The 12262-nt window shown below is 47.2% G+C and overlaps 1 long non-coding RNA gene across 1 annotated transcript in view; it reads right to left on the bottom strand.

Moving 5' to 3' along the window:
- LOC144100770 (uncharacterized) overlaps window positions 1–11378 on the bottom strand; it is a 34688-nt gene extending 23310 nt beyond the window's left edge. The window contains exons 1-2 of the long non-coding RNA XR_013307837.1: window positions 10972–11378; window positions 10618–10725 (exon numbers count right to left, since the gene is read on the bottom strand). This is a non-coding gene — a long non-coding RNA (uncharacterized LOC144100770). The remainder of the gene's footprint in view (window positions 1–10617; window positions 10726–10971) is intronic.
- Window positions 11379–12262: the final 884 nt, after the last annotated feature.

Genomic DNA, 12262 nt, shown 5'->3' with positions numbered 1-12262 from the left:
ACGGAGTGCCAGCGGCGAATGCCTTCCGCAGCTGCTCCGTCAACACGCTGAACCAGTGCAGACTCGCGGTGAGAGGAGTAGGGCAGCCGGGTGGGTCCCCGCGCGCAGCGGTCGATAGCGGCTGACGACAAAATCTTGCATGCGGTTACCTTTGAGGCGGTGTTGCCTGAAGTGTTTTCGCATTGCACCTCCTACTCTGTTTAACTACTTTAAAACCTTGCCATTTTTTGCATAGCTCACGCATCTATTCAAAGTCATAAGTAATGAGTGTGTAATATTGTGCAATTGTACTGCCTCGTCGCGTTGTTTTAATATTGTTCTGAAGAGCCTTGCCTCCTCTGCAATACTTCCCGCTGCAGTGAGCCAGGGGTCATGATGCTCTGCTGCTGAAAACAGTGTCAGGGATTCGATGCTCTGAGTGGCCGCGGCAGTTGAGGTGAAACGCAGGCCATGTCCAAATTATGTACGATACTATATGCTTTGGTATATGCTGATAGACCAACGTGTGGTCTATCCGCTTTCTGCCCTGATCAAGGTGGTGAGGAATCGGCGGCACCGTCTACACTGCAGCAGTTCTTTCCCCAAAACAGCAGCGGTCTGTGAAGCCTGCATGTGTGAAGCCTCCACACCGCAAAAACTCGCGCAGCATCGGAACGAAGAAGCGACGGCGAAATACAATTCAAGAATGCAATGGGAAGGCGATCAACGTAAAAGCGAAATGTAAAGCCAATCTTGCTAACTCAGATTTGTCACGTCACATCGCACAATTCTTCGCCAGTTTTTTTCAACCCCATTGGCTACAATGAGCAACTACTGCCGCATAGAATTCTGGGAGTTGTAGTTCGTAGTGGACGCTGAACGGCGACTATGGTTATAAGTGCACATCTCAAAGCCACAGCGGGTCGAACCACCAACGACGGCGTATTTTAGAGTTTATATTTTACCTCCCAAAATTCTGTGCAAACACTTACTCATTTCGTTGCAGGAAAATTATGTATCCGGTACCTGTAGCCTTTATTACTTAATGAGCAAGCACTCAAAACCTGCGACACAAAAAAGAGTGTTCCGAGCAACGCCTGCAGGGAATACCTTCCGTTGTCCGGACGCGGCGCTTGCCGAAGTGTGGAAAACTACAGGCATCATGACAGTCGCAGAAACAGTTGCATCACGAGTGTGGTCGGATTCCTGTGTTAACATCACCATCGATGTTCACATCGATATGCTGCGGCATCATGTTTCTAATTAAGGAAGTGCCTACGCTCATCGCGGTACCATCGCTGCGCCAGGTGCGCTGTTTATATTCATCGCAGCTTGATGTGACAGACTTCCTTCCGGTAAGATGCGCTTGAGGGGAGCTAACATCGCGACCCGGTGCGCCTAGTCACGTGACGGTTTTTAAATATCCTGAGCTTAATCTGAAGTTCTGGAAAAGGAACCATGTTAAAGCAGTCGAAAACAACTGGAAGGGGCCTTTTGACGCGACAGCGTTAAGGGGCCCGTACAGCTGAATACCCGGCGGCTTTTTGCCCCCAGAGCAGCAATCCTCCAAGAAGCAACCTAGGTGGCCCACCTAGACCACGTGACCTTGTGGTGCCGTAACAACCTTCTCGGCTGATTGTGAACAAACTGCGCACTATGGCAGGTGGCAGTTAAACTAATGATTGGTCGCAAGGGGTTGCTCGGGAAGAGCGTCTGGATCTTACACGCCCCACCGGTGGCAGCACCCGCGGGGCAGTGGCGCATCGCTTAACCGCTGCGGCACTGCGCCAGGAGTGGTATGACGACTCCCCGCGATCTATGACAGTAAAATAGAGAGCGACCGATTCCGCAAATGCGGGCATCAACCCATTAACGCTATCGCGTTATACCCTTAAGGTGGAAGTGAAGTGTCCCCTCAAGTTTTTTTTCAACGCACTGTACAAATTTTACGTAAAAAAATTGCGCTGAGGTTTACGATAAAAAGCTAGATTATTCATTCTTGTTACAGCGCTAATTAGGGGAATTCAAAAGATATGCTGGCGTTGCCAGGACGACTGCCAACAATCCTGCACTAGATGAGATTTACTTTGTGTGCAAAGTTTTGTTTTTTATGCTTGGTCTTACTTATTGGAAACATCCTAGAGTGTCGTCCTCTCACCTGTAATCTTTTCTGCAGTTTATTCATACAGCTAAAGTAGTTGTATCTTATAACTCTACATGAATAAGAGTCCTGTAACGTAATCCTCCTTGTCTCGCCAGTATATGGATTTCAGAAAGATTTTTCCACGATGAACAGCTAATGCTGAGGCCTCTTCCTCCTGTCCACTTTATGACCGCCGAATCTTGAAATTATCTCCGGTTCTCTGCAGGATGAACAGCCTCAATGATATTCATGAATCTTGGTAAATACCACGTTGTATCAATATAGACTAATCGTCACCACGACAGATTAAAGCATATTTTCTTCACTTCTAGTTCACTTTTTATTCCACCCGCCGCGGTAGCTTAGTCGTTACATTGTTCGGCCACTGATCCCAAAGACTCTGTATCGAATCAAGGCCGCGTAGGCCACATTTTTATAGAGGTGAAATGCAAAGACACCCACATGCTGCGCGATCTCAGGGCAATTTAATACACCCAGGAGGGCAAAATTAATCTGCGGCCTTCATCTACGACGTTTCTCGCAGGCCATGCGCAGTCTTGGGACTTTAAAGCGCTGATACCATTAAACCACGCCAGCTTTCAGTAAAAGCAAATAGGTTTTCTTTTAATTGACGACGTTGCCTGGAACCATTTTGCAATCGCCCTAATATCTCACCCTTTTCGGCCCAACACAGTGGTCAGTCCTTAATTGTTTGCTTCGATATTCTATAACCAGACGATGTTACCTTCAAATGTCTGTACTATTTAGCACTTTCTGCCTCTCCTTTGCCCTTGTATAATATAGGATCATTGTACTCGCCCTCCAGCTCTCTGTAATTTCTCTACTGTTCAGTATATTGCTGAAAACAACGTATAGACGCCTTGTGTTTTTTTGGGGGGCCAAAAGGAGATAATAGTATCATTGGTATGTTCTTATATAATGTATTGCAGTATACCGTACTTACCCGCATAATCAACGCACTTCTTCCCAAAAAAAATTGCTAGAAATTTTAAAGTGCGTTCATTACGCGGGGTAAAATATTCAGAAAATCCTGATTCGGTAAAAACGGGACGAAAAGTGGGTGGAGTAAATAACTTGGTATAACTCATCTTGTAATTAAAATAAAAAGCTGCCTTTAGCACGGTTTTCGTGCTCGAAAGCGTGGTCGACAACTTTGACAACTTTTATATTAAATCCACACGTATAACTCGTGTCTACCCGTATCGCTATCCAAAGAGAGTCCAAGTAGAGTTCACTCTGGCACAGCTCGCAAAGTTCAGTGCGAAGCCCAATTGCAACAAGTTGCTACAATCCTCAGTAGAAACCCATTCCTCGCGGAACATTGTACTGGCTGTTCGTGCTCTATGGTGAGATATAGTAGTCTTGGCAGTGGACACATAGAGCTTTAGAGCGCTGCGTAATTGTTTCGGCTTTCAAAATAGAGCACATACTAGCATTCACTATCATTAGCAACAGAAAGCTGTGCGTTTATTACGCAAGAAGAAAAAAAACTTGGAGGGTGCACTTAAGCTCCGCCTTATGGGTATGACTCGATGGCGTATTTCGTTAATTCCCATATATGCAGTAGGTCGTTCTCTACTTAACATTCACTGATCCCTGGGAGTCCTCATACCCCTCCTGGTGCAGTGGTGCAGCGGTTAAGCGATGCGCCACTGCCCTGCGATGGCGGGCGCTCCCAACGGTGGACCTTGTGCGGCCCAGGTTGCTCTTCTCGAGCGACCAATCATTAATTCAACTACCACCTGCCGCGGTAGGCAGGTTGTGATGACGCCGCAAGCTCACCTGACCTTCATGGTTCACCTGCCTCTTAAGTTGCTCTCTGGGCACCACATGCCAGAGTCATGCTCGTGATGTTTCTCTCGGAACGCCTACACCAGATTTTCTGGACAACGGGGCTTTTAGCGCTATCGCTTGAATAATTTTACTTTTGACAGCCAAAGTATTGGGTATGTTCATTTTACGAGCGCGTTCATTACGCGAGTAAATACGGTAAATGATAATCGGTAACTGATTGCGGGGTGAGAAAAGGAAAGGCGCAGAAGCTGTCTCGCCCTAGGTGAGCATCTGAACCACCCCGTTAGGGACCGCACGAAGGAGGGAGTGAAAGAAGGAAGAGAAAAAGCCGCCGTAGTAGAGAGATCCGGATTCACTTCCACTTCCTGCGGTTCTTTAGCATACTCTGGTACGCAGCCAGCACAGCACAGCACAACTTTATTCGGCGTAATGTACTTGTACTATCTAAGCCCGCGGAAGCGTCCAGCACTTGTAGGCGGGTTACATAGTCACTCGGTGCAATCACTGGTAGTGTAGGTCGGGGTGGAGAATCGTGACTGACAGTGTCGCATTCTCCATAAACATTGGCATAAAATCTAAATAACAGAGAACAGACAGAAAGACATTACTTAGAGCACTGAGCCGTACGCCATAAAAACAATCGGCACTGGCGAGCATGGTATCAGAAGCGACGAGAAATGAGAATACGGGAACTCGTCATCATCATCAGCCTGACTACGCCCACCGCAGGGCCAAGGCCTCTCCCATGTCTGTCCAATCAACCCTGTCCTTTGACAGCTGCGGCCACTGTATCCCCGCAAACTTGTTAATCTCATCCGCCCACCTAACTTTCTGCCGCCGCCTGCTATGCTTGCCTTTTCTTGTAATCAACTCCGTTACCGTTAAGGACCAGCGGTTATCCTGCCTTCGCATTACATGCCCTGCTCAAGCGCATTGATTTTGACTAGGATATTATTAACCCGCGTTTGTTCCCTCACCCACTCTGCCCGCTTCCAGTCTCTTAACGTTGGACCTATCCTTTTCTTTCCATAGCTCGTCGCGTTGTCCTAACTTAAGCTGAACCCTTCCGTTAGCCTCCACGTTTCTGCCCCGTAGGTGAGTAGCAATAAGATACAGCTGTTGTATGCTTTTCTCTTGGGGGATATTGGTAAAGTGGCCGCTGCGGTGGTTCAGTAGCTATGGTGCTCGGCTGCTGACCCGGAAGGCGCGGGTTCGATCCTGGCCGCGGCGGTCGAATTTCGATAAAGGCGAAATTTAAGTGACCCGTGTACTGTGCGATGTCAGTGCGGGTTATGGCCGATTCACACGACGGACTGTTCGCCCGCGGCCCGCGCATCACGTGTTCGTGCGTCACCAAACTGAGAGGCATGCTGTCGGACCCCGGACTGGACAAGCAAGGAAGTTCAAGTGCCTCTCCCCTGGCGGGAATTAGCGCCGGCCCGCGAAGATGCGCGTGCCAGCTCTGGCAACGACCGCTCTTGCCAGTATTTCGGCTGCCGCATTTCGCTGATGGCGTTGAGCTGGCGCGCTGTTTTGACAAGCTGCACTGCGACTCGGCTTGCGTGATCGACTCGGCTAGCAAGACGGCCCAAGCCATTGAGGAATTGGACAAAGGGCCGCACCTGAACCATTCAATCGCAGTCATGGGTTGGGAGGAAAAACCAGTTTGACCAGCGTTGCCAAACGCTTTAAAATAATCTGGCAACAGTGGTACAACCAGCGCGTCGTCTGCTCTTTTGGTGCGTCGCGTCCGCTTGACGTCATCGGATCGCAGGCCAGTTTTTAGTGGCGCATGAACACGTGATGCGCGGGCCGCGGGCGAACGGACCGTCGTGTGAATCGGCCATTAGAGAAGTTCAAGTGGTCGAAATTTCCGGAGCCCTTCACTACTGCGTCGCTCATAGCCTGAATCGCTTCGGGACGTAATACCCTCATAAACCATAAATCATATTGGTAAACTGCCATTCATGATCTGAATGATCTGAGAGAGCCTGATATATGACCTCCACCCCATTCTTATTCTTCAAGTTATTTCCCCCTCTCAAGATTCTGATCAGCGATTCCTACCTGTCCTAAGTAGAAATATTCCCTTACCACTTTCAGCACCTCGCTACCTATTGTGAACTGCTGTTTCCTTGCTAGACTGTTGAACATTACTTTGGTTTCCTGCATGTTAATTATTAGACCCACCATTCTGCTCTGCCTATCTAATTGGTGATGGTTTGCAGTTCATCTCCAGAGTGACTTAGCAAGGCAATGTCATCAGTGAATGGCAGATTACTTAGCTATCCCTCATTAACTCTTATCCGCAGACTGTTCCTAATTAATTCGCCGGAATACCTCCTGTAAACGCTGTAAACAGGCGGCGAATAGCATTGACGAGATCGTGTCTCCCTACCTGATACCCTTCTTTATTGGAATTTTATTGCTGACTTTAAGGAAGTCTATCGTAGCTGCGCAATCGTTATAGATATCTTCCAGTATTTTCGCATAAGAGTCTTCTACACCCTGATTCCGCAATGCCTGCATAACTGCTGAGGTTTCCACTGAGTAAAATGCTTTCTCGCAGTCAGCGAAGGCTATGTGTAGGGATTGGTTATATTCTACGCATTTCTCTATCACCTTATTGATAGTGTGAATATGGTCTGTTGTAGTGTATTCTTTACGAAAGCCTGCCCGATCATTTGGTTGACTGAAGTCTAAGGTTGCCCTGACTCTATTAGCGATTCCCTCAGTAAATACCTTGTAGGCAACGGACAGTAAGCTGATCGGTCTGTAATTTTGTAGTGATAGCTACATTACGGTAGCATTTCAAGCCTTCGCGCCACGCTGTCACGTGGTTGGTCACGTAGTGCGAAGCAGCTGCCGGCGGCTCGGTGCTGTGGCTGATCACGTGGCTCGTCACATGGTTGGTCACGTGACCAAGTTCCACTCAGCCAGCTGTAGCTGTCGCGTCACTCCAGGTTTAACCAGAGCTAAACCACCGCCAATTTTTTTTTCAAGTCCTTGACGTCTCCTTTCCTATGGATTAAGATAATGTTAGCGTTCTTCCAAGCCTCTGGTATGCTCGAGGAGATATAGTATTGCGCGTACGGGGGCTAATAAAAAACAAATGCTAACACACTGGAATACAGACACGAAAGAAACAGGCAAAAAAAGAGAAAATGGCGCATGATGTACGATGGCAGTCCACAACACTACAAGCGACTAGTAACGGTCAGGGGAGTTGTTAAACATGAATGTATGTATGCAAGCAAAACGTTGCAAAATACGATGTACAGAACTGGGAATACATCCGTGCCGAACCGAGCGACTTCACGTTTTTTTTTTCAATTGAAAGGAGTAAGACACCCTATTGTGAGTTACAACGCTGGAATAAATAAGGGCATAATAAGTAACACAGTAAGCAACGCAAAGGTCACCAAGGCAGCTTATAGAGAGGCGACGCACTAAATACAACTACAACAGAGTGAGCGATGAAGATAGAGGTAGTAATGCGCAGGAAATGGAAGACAGTCTGAAGTCCACACGAACCCCTCACGGCATAGACTGCCTGGAACCGCTTCCATGCAGCGATTTTGGACTACAAGTCATGGCATCTAGCAAAGCCCTTCAGACAAAGCACACTAGATAGACTATTTGGAAAAGCCGAAAAACCAATACGGTCTTATCGCATCTACATACTATTGCCCGTATACCCGTCACAATTCTTTTATTTGTTTACAATACCCTCAATCGCCGAAGCATTGCAGAGGGGAGTGGGGTGAACATTTGCAGTGAACACAAGGAGGAAAAGAAAGCGGCACAAAACACATCGCAAAAATAGATGGCTTGTCGAAAGATAATCACGTTAAGCTAGAGATGCCTTGAGGTAAAAAAGTGTAAAAGGCGTTAAGAATAAAGAATTGGCCCTCGCGGTCGAACAGCCTTGCATGTATTGGTAATTTTCCTTGGTGAATAAAATCGAGGCCAAGGACATCAAAGGCAGTTTAAAATAAAATGGTATATCGAGTATCTGGCGTCTTTTGCAATAGCTCATGTATTCCGGGAAGTGCGTAGGACGGCACTCACTTGAATACCCTAAGCTTTATCCTCAGGCATCTTGAAAGCAACAAGTTCCCGTTAAAACCACGACGACAAAACAGTGGTTGAGGTTTAACGTAGTTGAACCGAGTACACATGCGAAAGCAGGTGTCTATACTTCAATTGGAGGAGACACTTAAGCTCCGCCTTATGAGTATGATGCGTTAGAGTTATTGGGTATATGCCCAGATATGTAGAATTGGTCATTTCCTACTTAGCATTCATAGATCGCGGTGAGTCCTCATGCCACTACTAGCGCAGTGGTGCAGCAGTTAAGTGGTGCGCCACTGCACTTGCAGGAGGCTGTTCCTATCACAGCCATCGGTGTGGATTGTGCGTCCCATGCTGCTTTTCCCGAGCAACCTTTTGCGTCCAATCGCTAATGTAACTGCCACCTGCCAGAGCAGATTGTGATGATGCCACAAGGTTACGTAACCTAGGTGGCACGACGCCCTCCTCCCATTGGCTACAGCTGGCGCGACGCTCCTGTGAACTTACCTGAGCTTCCTGCCATTGGCTACAGCTTCCGCAACTCTCCTCCGAACTTACCTGAGTAAGCTCGGGATAGTTCCGAGCACAAGACAACGTAAGATGACACGATTCTTGCTCAGGGTTGGTACGTCTGGAATAGCGCTTTCGCACTAATAGATCTTGAAGAGAGTGGACTCCAACGGACGCCATCTTTAAATTACTGTCTGATTTCTCAAACCCTGTGCCATGTAACATGTACGGGGACTGTCGCTATAAAATTTTATACACGCGAGGGTTAAGGATTGCACGCAGGAACCGTGATTAGATATTGTATACCTAAACACGAATTCGCACGAGCTCTAATTATTATGCGACACATGTTTACAGGACTGTTGAACTCAATCTTATACTTCCGAACTGAGTCTTGGTCTTTTATATGCCTTGTTGGCCTTGAAGGCCTAAGTTGCCTATGTGCCATAAAATTCAACACAACACAACCTCGTCTTTTAGTGACAGGATAAATGTTTTTCGACCAAGTCATGCGCTCATCACAGAACTAGCCCAGCTGTCTAACAGTGGAAAAAATGGTAGTGAGGGGCAGGTACATCTGGAGCGGTTGGCTCAATGAACGTTTGAAATATGTTCTTCTTTATTTGCGGTTAAGAGCACTTTGCTGAAGGCACTAGTTCGGTCGTGTGGCTCTTATATATCCCTGTTAATTGGCCCTCTTATAAGAATCCTTTAAAGAAGTCCAAAGCTGTCTTAAATTTCGCACAGCACAGGGGCCTCTTATGTATCTCACTTCCACTGAAACAAGCCAATCGCGGCCGAGATTCGATCCCGCGTCCTCGGTCTCAGGGGCAACAGTCGAGCGCCGTGACAACCAGTCAATGCAGCGGCTGGCATGCAGAGGGGTGATTTTTTTTCTGGTTCTTCCATTCGATTTCATCTACGTCGCTATAAAAATTCCCCGGTATAGTCGCATACCGACTTCCGTCTTCGCACGGTCATCTGGAATCACCCGGAATTCGTCATAGTCCCTAGCCAGTGCCGCTAAGCCTTACGGCTAAGCTTTGCGGAGAAGTCGAGTTTTTTGGAAAAACTAAACGAACAAATATAGAACTGGGCTTTTCCAGGGATTTCAGGTTCTAGGTGATTTTCCGCTCACGCCCAAGGCAGCGGTGGCGGGTGGTTGCGTGCACGGTGGGGCTGAAGTTCCACGTCGGGACGCTCGACTCTTCGCTCCGTGTCCGCTGCCAACAAGCCACTCGGAACAATGGGGAGCCGTGTTGTGGCAAGGCATATCCGCTGTTTCCGTGACGTCACTGCAGTTGCCCGTGCTCTATTCGCGGCTGCGCCGGCTCTTCGAGAGTGTCCGGCGTATTTTATCGCTGTCAGATCAGTAATGGCTGAGATAATCAGCTGGTCAACATAGTTTCGCTATTCACTAGCTCGTGTTTAGTTGCGCGTATACTTCTGCAATAAATGCTACCCTTGATTATTCGCTTATTCGTTCTTTACATTTTGAACCAAAGGAAACACATCGTATAGCACTTCACTGCCAAGTTTTGGTTATTTTTGCATTCCCACTCATGGCGAAGGACTGCATACACTTCGATATGTATTTGGAAAGAAAGGTTGCAGCCACCATTGCTGCTGCACAAAGTTTGTTCTGCGTGGTGCTTCGCAGCGAGTACCCATTAGCGCCGAAACAATCTTTCTTGGATTAATAAAAAATATATAGCCAAGCAGGCGGCTGTGTTTAATGGAGTATGTTCTTTTCTAAAGAGACCCATATGCCCCTTCTGTCATTTGTGAGAGAACATCAAATGCATAAAGCAATGGAAAGAATAAGTTCATGCAGAACAATAACATAAATATTTTCGTCGCTCTTAGTGCTTTTTTTATTGCTCTTGGTACGAAGCAGTTTGCCTCGGAACTCTTCACAGAGGATACCGCGTTCGTCAGCTTTTCTCTGTTTCTTCTCTGAAATTAAAAGTTTAAAAGCTTTCCTCAGTGCCTAGGTTTTTATCTCAGCTCGCTTAGGCGGCGGAGATTCCCTCCGTGCATCGTTGGTGGGAAAATTATGGGAACAGCTAAAAAAAACGATCGGCATGTGTTACTACCGGCGTACGCTGTCGCCGTCGACTGCCACCGTCCTTCTTCAGGCTGCGTGGTAGTCACGCAGCTTCGCAGTGAGGTCGATTACCTTATTGAAAATGAAGCTCGGAAACCTGCGCGAAAAAAAAAAAAAAGAAACGAGCGCCGGCATTGGAAAAGTTATTTCATACAGTTTCTGCTTTTATGCATTTTCACAGCTTGCCGAACATTTCTCTCGAATGTTCTTGCACTGTCCTGTTGGAACCTCAATAATGCTACCAGTCGTCTCACCACCCCTAATTCTTAAATTTCCAAAGTTGCCAAGCGACCGAGCCAGCTTTGCAGTGCAGCACATCAGGGCTTAAAGGTCAGTTACTCACCTTGAGATATATACTCAGTGAGAGATGCTTGCCTGCAATAGCTTTCATCCAAGACCCCTTGCGAGCTTCATTTTGGGAAACGTGAACACAAGAACTTTCTGGCCGCCGCCACCAGCAATTCAAGAACACATCACTGAAGCGCACGTTGCGACGAGTGAAGTGTTAGCGTTGAGTGCCGCATCCCAGTGTTACGCAATGGTTATATCACTTGTACTTCGCTCTTATGTGAGCGAGCACGAAAAATACGACAGTAGAACCTGCGGCTCCACGGAAAGCGAAAAGCACGAGAAATGAAATTTCAACGTAGGGCGTAGCAGCGCCAAACTTATAAGTGGTAGAAGGTGACAGTGGCAAACTCGTCAAGCCAGTTGGTGACTCCCAGGCACGCCGGAGCGCCGGGCAGCTACCGTGACGTAGTGTGCATGTATTGACCTCCTGCATATTTGTAAACAAACGAGGTGGCGCTGCAGTCGCTAGCGAGCTCGTGGTAGGCAATAGGTCGGGGAGTGTCGTCGCGGATAGGTGTTGAGCGCGGGTTTTCAAGGCTTGTAGGCCCGTTTCCAGTTTCTGCGAATCATAGCAATGGTCGATGCTTCCAGCTTAGTAATTTGTTGAAGTGCACGAGCTGGCGTTGGCCACGTGCGGCCTATAAAGAGAAATAGTTTGCCACTGTATTGTATATATGGTTAGTAGTAAACATGTAGAAAGCGTTCCTGCCGTTTATTATGCGCTAGGCATTGAATAAAACAAGTTTTGACACTCTGCACTAGCCGGAATGATTTTACTTCGGGACAGTAGTGAGGGGAAGTGCTGACCTTGTTTCGTCGGAGCAGACATGCGCTCATCGTCTGCTGACATACGTACGTGTCGCGCTGTGCGAAAAGTGGCGACAGCGTCGTGTCCCTGATCTCCTGTCTCGCTTAGCGCTTTTTTTACCCGCATGACCACGCACCAGCCAGGCCGACTTGTCCTTTTGTTAAGCTGGTCGATTTGGTGAAAATTTTTGATTTCTAGAATTATTTTCTTTCCTAGCCCTGAAGTCTAGTTTCGTGACGAAAAATTATAGCAAAATATTGAGTACACATTTATAAATTACGCTTTTTAGAAGTGTGTTTGTCAAAAATTGTGAGGTAATTTTTTTTTATTTCAGTGCCGCATTTCTTTGACCAAAGCGAAAGCGAAGATGCCATAAACGAGGGAATAAACTTTAAGGTTTGTTTTGTGGCCTCTCACCTTTGTGTTTTGTGGATCACTCACCTTCGTAATTCGCATGAAAATCAAATGATTCCAT

The sequence above is a fragment of the Amblyomma americanum genome, chromosome 1 (assembly GCF_052857255.1).
Source record: "Amblyomma americanum isolate KBUSLIRL-KWMA chromosome 1, ASM5285725v1, whole genome shotgun sequence".
Classification (NCBI taxonomy): domain Eukaryota; kingdom Metazoa; phylum Arthropoda; class Arachnida; order Ixodida; family Ixodidae; genus Amblyomma; species Amblyomma americanum.
Note: the sequence above shows the minus strand (reverse complement) of the source record. Positions and strands in the feature narration are given on the sequence as shown.